The 6793-nt window shown below is 43.4% G+C and overlaps 1 pseudogene; it reads left to right on the forward strand.

Moving 5' to 3' along the window:
* Positions 1-321: 321 nt before the first annotated feature.
* On the forward strand, positions 322-1506 carry LOC144738738 (noelin pseudogene; annotated as a pseudogene).
* The last annotated feature ends 5287 nt before the right edge of the window (positions 1507-6793 follow it).

Here is a 6793-nt window from a genome sequence, read left to right on the forward strand (position 1 = left end):
AGTGCTGTTGGCTCAATCAATGCGTTCATTACTGCATTTTTTGAACAGGAAGTAAACACGGAAGGGCAGGAGCTTAGAATAGAAAGTCTATGGGTCTGTGACTTTACAGGCGTTATAACAAGAGACCGAACTCTCAATGTCACAGGATAGGAGAGAGGATGAAGAGGGGAATTTGCTTCCTGAGGGCTAATTTTCGTGAGAACAGAGCTGCATAAAATGTGCCTAAAAATGCCTCACTGTCGGCTAAGATAAGGGTCAACGTGCTGCGAGGGTGGAACTTGCCGAAACGAATGCATTTTGAAGCAAACACGTGAAAGATCAATGAAAGAAAATGGAAGGGAAGGAAAAACGGAGAATGAAATTGACGTGAGCACCCACGTCTGCGGCATTTCTTTGGTGTCTTCACCTCATTTCTTTGGACCAGAGGAGACCTTCCTCCTTGATGTGAATCACTTGAGTCAGTCACAGCAGCACCTGGCAGCAGGTAAGAACAAGGGCCTCGGGTGTCTCAGGCCCACTGAGAGTACGGACGTGTTCGAGCCTCCAGCAACTCCGGAGTTCTCTCTGCGGACTATTGCCGGGGCCGGTGGAAGCTGGGTGGAAGCAGCCGAGAAAGACCTTTTATCTGGAATGATGGGCCTCATCTCTGTGGGCGTAGATCATGCCACCCTGCGGCTGTCAACCTGACTATTTGCATTCAGAAGCTGCCAGACCTCAGTTCTGCTGCCCACTGAGGACATCTAACTTCATTGGGATGATTGCTGATGGTGTAATTAGATGTGCTGAGTTCTGCTTCTAGCTAGTCCTCACTCTCCCTCTCTGTTTCCCAGGTCTGGTACATGGATGGTTACCATAACAACCGTTTTGTGCGGGGAGTACAAGTCAATGCAGGACTTCATGACGTCAGATAACTTCACGTCCCACCGACTGCCGCACCCCTGGTCGGGAACGGGTCAGGTTGTCTACAACGGCTCCATCTACTTCAACAAATTCCAGAGCCATGTCATCATCAAGTTCGACTTCCGCACCTCCTCCATCAGCAAGTCCCGGCAGCTTGACTACGCCGGCTTCAATAACGCGTATCACTACGCCTGGGGCGGTCATTCTGACATTGACCTCATGGTGGACGAGGGAGGCCTGTGGGCCGTCTACGCCACCAACCAGAACGCCGGCAATATTGTCCTGAGCAAGCTGAACCCCAACACGCTGCAGATCATCAAGAGCTGGACCACCAATCACCCCAAAAGGAGTGCCGGCGAGTCTTTTATGATCTGCGGCACGCTCTACGTCACCAACGGCTACTCAGGAGGTACTAAGGTCTACTATGCCTACTCCACCAACTCCTCCACTTACGAGTACATAGACATCGCCTTTCAGAATAAGTACTCGCATATCTCCATGCTGGACTACAACCCTCGTGACCGTGCCCTCTACGCCTGGAACAATGGCCACCAGGTCCTCTACAACGTCACACTGTTCCACGTCATACGCTCAGAGGAACTGTAACCACATAGATAACTTATACATAATAAATATTGTCTGTGTAGAGAGCTCCCTATATCCAGAAATATATAACAAAGAAAAGACTCCATGGCAAGACCATTTATAACCTGAAAAAAAAAAACAACAAAACTTTTTACTGAGCGACTCAACAGTGAATGCAAACTGGATTGAATGTGCATATTGGAAAAAAAAAAAGCCTACAGCTGATGTGTTTCATTCCAAAGTGTGATATATTTGTTACCGAAGTTAAATGCTTAATATTATGAAATCACAAATGATTGTTAGAAATCAGAGCTGTCTTTTTATATTTAAAAAAAAAAAGGTACATAGATGATGTCTGATTTTAATAGCTCCCATCCTTTTTTTACGTTCTTTACTTTTAGTTTGGAATGAAACTCTTTCATTGTTTAGAAAATGATTGTAAAAGTAGACTTCATCTCAAAAGAATGACAACAGATGCCAAAAAAAGAATCACTTTCTGTGTTCATCCGCACAAATCCTCCCAGCTGAACTTTTCTTTTTTGGCCTGGTGGGAACCTGAGACGCTGACTGTTCAAAAAACAAAAGGATCCCCAGGTCCAATGGACAAGTGGACAGAGACGTGGGAGGTCAGTAGTCAACGGACATGAGAACCATCCGGTTCTAGTCATATCGTTTTTATTACGTACCGTAGCAAAAGTCTGAAGAGAACAGCGACAATAACAAGATCCCCTTAAAGACCTGAAGGCACTGACTGTTCCTGCCGCTGTTGTTTGAGATGATTTCCCGTGTTAGTGATGACGTGTGAATCAGGCTTTCTCTGCATGAGTGTTTTCTATCACTCCGGTCTGCTCCTCTGAATGTCTTTTTCTCTGTGGTACTAAACAAAAAAAGATGGAGGGAGGGAGGGAGGGATGATTGTATGTCACTAAGGGGAAACAAGATGGAATACCTTTGGGATTGAGGAAGATATTTACTTTTTCCCGGCGTCTCTTCATTTATTTCCTTTTTTGTTTCTTTCTATTGCTTTGCGTGCGTTTGCTTTTACTTTTCAAATGTTCTTGTATCAGTGTAACTGTTGCCACCGGTTTCTCCTCTGTATTTGTTTATTTGTATTGCGTGGGAGGAATCCAGCGAGCTCACATCTCTCTAAAGGAAAAAAAAAGACAGAATGTATCAAATATTGTATCCTCCGATCTTCAATTTACATCATGCGGCTGTAGTTGTGAGAGAGTTTTGGTTTGTTTTTTTTTCTCCGAGGATAATCCCCGACTTATGTCATGTACTCCCTAGTGAAGGATAATGCTGTTTAAATATGTATACCCTTGAACAAAAGCTTTTCACTCTTTTTGCGCTTTGCTGGACACGTGTTGTATCTGACATGAGATAGTTAATAATTCGTGCAATAAAACAGAGAACTCTGACGCGTTAGATTGTTGTCTTGCAGAAAACTGCTATGTGAGCACGTATTTGTTGTAGAATGGATCATATGTTCACTTCAGCTTTGATTCATCATTTTAAAACCTTAAAAATCTTAACTTTTACAATAGTGGAGACATTTGACCTTACAGAGAGTCAAAAGAAAGTTGACTTTCACTTTTTTTTACCAAAGTGTGATTATGCATCACATTTCCAACATAACTCGGCTCATCTGTAACTGCCCTGTTGTAAAGAGAACGGCGAAGGCTGAGGAAGGAGTTTTTTTTAGACGTACTTTGCTCTGGTTACAGCATATTTGTAGGAATAAGCTCAAAAGATGTTTTTGTGTGATATCATGCGGTGCACTTCATGACAAACCACAACATGCATCAAGGCTGACAAACACAGGGTGGCGTGTGGCCCTGCACATGTCAGACGTCACCTCATTCCAGTCAGCAGCTCGTTCCTTCACACTTGAACGTTCATTTCAATCAGGTGTGTAGGAACAAGGTGCCGTCTGAAATCCTTCATATTCCACCTTCTACCTCTGCAGCCTGCACTCATGTTTAAAGTGAAGCCAGACATCTTGTCTCCAACTCAGGTTTCCACGTTATTGTTGTTTGTGATTAATGTAGAATCAAGACCCGGCCAAAAAAATGTGCACCTTCAGTGACATCCTTGACATTCTTTTCTGACACTTTGGTTGATGAATGTAGATTAAAAAAAAAAAAAAAAAAAAAGCTGCATCTGCATAGTGAAGCTCAAACATTCATCTGTTTGACGGCCTGTTTGCCTGATGATGACTGGGGCAACGGTTTCAACATGATCACACTCGTTAAGCTTTTACACATGGAGGATTTTCTGGTCACTGTGAGCGAAAAACAACTTTTTGTGCTTCTCTTTCCATTTCAACATGTTTCTTATTTGCGTGTCTTGATGTCATCTTATCCCAGCCAAACTGCTCACTTTTTGTTCTCTCAACATTTTCCTCTCCTTCCTTGAGCGTCCCTCTTTCTCCGACCCCCACCCATCCCTTTTATCTCATCCGACAGCCAGTCAATCTTGCCCGTTCTTTGTTGTGCCCGCTCCCTCACTGCCTCTTAGTCCTCTGATGTTTCAATCAATGAATAAATGATTGCTTCTATTTTGACTTTGAGTGCATGGCCAACCACAAGCTGTTTTGCTCCTGTGAAAGGATTTCGAAGGCAGGGAGGCAGAAAGAGAGGGAGACTGGGAAACATGTTTGGTAGAAGGTCTCAGCGTATGACTCAATGAGCTGTCAGTCAGCAGCCGAATATATTTGCATCTTTAAGCAGCGATTGGCGCATCAAGAGACAAACTCACACTTCCCTCAAGTCCCACGTCCCCCACCGCCGACATCAACATGTGCGTTAACTGCGATGACAGTTGCATTTCGTTTCATCATTTTGCATTTTGGTTCTCTGGGTTTCTGCGTCAGTCATCCGCTCCTGTAGGCAAACTAACTTGTGCATACGTCGCCCTTTTAAAGTCTCAACTACAGCACTTCTGGGAGTGAAGGACGGACACAGTGAGAGGTTCAGCGCTGCGTTGACAGGGCCTGGAGAGTCACACTGATGAGGGGAACCAACCAACGGATACAAATATAACGGATTAATTTCAGCATGTCTGCATGGTGACACTGATGTGTTCATGACACAGAATGGGGGGAAAAAATAATCTCTTATAATGGGGTGGACCTATTTCTGTGGGTTTACCTCTTTACACTAATGTATATATTCGCTTTTGTTGTTCCAGCAGCTTAGTGCCACTTTCCTAAGGGACTCAGCTCTTTGCAGCAACGATAACATTTCTACAGCCTCTGACCTCTCAAGTCGTTCTAAGCCTTTTCAATTTTAATGCAAGTTTACTCACACCAACAGCTTTTGAAACGTACCCCCTTCTTAGAGGTCCGTGGCCACATTTTCCATTTAGATTCATTACACCAAAAAAAAAAGAAAAAAAAGAGAAATAAAAACCTGGGTGTCACGGATTTGTGGTAGCAGAGAGCAATTTTAGCTCACAGCTAAAACCATTACAAGTCTGTTGTGGTTTGGAATAACAGCCAATGATAAATCAATAGAGGCTGTAAAGACGGGTGCAGAGAGAGAAAAACAACTGCACTAAGGACAATTCATTTTAATTATGGCGCAATAAGAAGGCAAAGAATTTGTGATTCTTCTGTGCCCGGGTTTCGATTACACCCGTGTCCTTGTCAGCAGTTCAAACCCACAGCTGCCCTGTGTGCGTCAGATACAAGCCCACCACAGCCAGCCATGCTGTCATGGAGAATGAAAGCCACAGATTCCCACAAATACCATTGTTAATGTGTGTGTGTGTGTGTGTGTGTGTGTGTGTGTCGTGTGTGTGTGTGTGTGTGTGTGTGTGTGTGCAGTAATGGACAATTGGAGGCAGCTGGTCACTGCTTCTGGTCGCCATAAAACCTGCCTCATCTTGCGTCCTACTGTTTGAAGGCTCGTTTCTGTATTGTCCATTTGGCTGGTTATGTTGATATAAAGAGAGAAGCACATGCTGTTTAGTTTGTTCATTATTTTTGTCCTGGAATTCCTTTATTTTCAATTACTGTAGCTGGTGCTTCCCTTCCTTTTTTGTTGGCTATAACAAAATTTAAATAATGATGAATAAACAACTATAACTGGGCTCCATCAAGCGAACACACTGACATTTAAGTGGCCACATGTCATGCGTAGAGCATTTTACCTCAACAACATGGATGGTCACTCGCCCAGAGGGTCAAGCTTTATGTATGCGTGGGAGTGTACTTGCACTTGTACTTGTGTGTGTGTGTGTGTGTGTGTCTTTGTGTGGTGTGTGTGCGTGTGCTTATGCATTGCTAACAATCTGTGGTGACAAAATGCGTGCCATCTGTGCACACAGGAGATTTCACACTCTGGATCGTGTTTGAGCTGTGCCAGGATTCTCGACGGGAGGAACTCATCATCAGAGGGACGCAAAGAGCAACAACGTCCAGACGGTTGGCCGTCGTATGTTCGCCACGTCGGGTTTTAATAATATATGATCTCCAAGTGGGAAGAAAATGGTGATATGACGAGAACAACAAAACATGATTTAATATTAAAAACAAAATCAAACGTGTCCTGCGCTCCGCTGCATCGTATTCTGTCATCTTTAGTTGAGTCCATCTTGTTACACAAGACTAAGTTCTGTACCAAGTCTCTCATTTCTATTAGGTCAACATTTACACTTATGACTATCGACCTCTTCCTCCTCATTCCTGACACGTCACACTGACCAGTAGTGATCAAGGTACATGCATGATATTACATGCACAGTGCACACAGGAGTTGTTACTAAAGCATCCTGCGAGAAGTCTGCCAGTCATGTTGATTATGTGGATTAAAAGTTTATTTTTGTGTTTTTATTTGGCTTCTGGGTGTGTGAAAACTGGTTATAGAAGCATAAAAACGGTACTTTTGGTATGGGGTCCCTGCTGTCATGGCTGTGTTGATTCTTTGTTTACATGCTTCAGCTGCCGTTTCTCTTTGCATACGCTGTTACTTTGTTTTTAACTCCTTGCTGCTTTGGTTTTTTGGTGTTTTAACTGTGTTTGACCGACATAAGACGGGTTTAAACCAGCCTTTTAGAGGAGCTTTTTGAGCTTTTTGTTGCTGTCACAGGCAGACTCCGCTAATGATGTAAACATTGGTTGATGGGGTGGCTGCCCCCGGTACCGGGGTCATCAGGGAAGAAGATCTGTTTGTTCATATTGTATTCAATTCATTTTATGGTTCCTATTTTTATTGTTGTCAATAAAGACATGTTAAAAAATGTTAAAAAAGACAAGCCTTCATCATGCCACAGTGATGGATGATACATCATTACAACAGTATTA

The sequence above is a fragment of the Lampetra planeri genome, unplaced genomic scaffold, assembly GCF_965212315.1.
Source record: "Lampetra planeri unplaced genomic scaffold, kcLamPlan1.2.h2 scaffold_1140, whole genome shotgun sequence".
Lineage (NCBI taxonomy): Eukaryota > Metazoa > Chordata > Hyperoartia > Petromyzontiformes > Petromyzontidae > Lampetra > Lampetra planeri.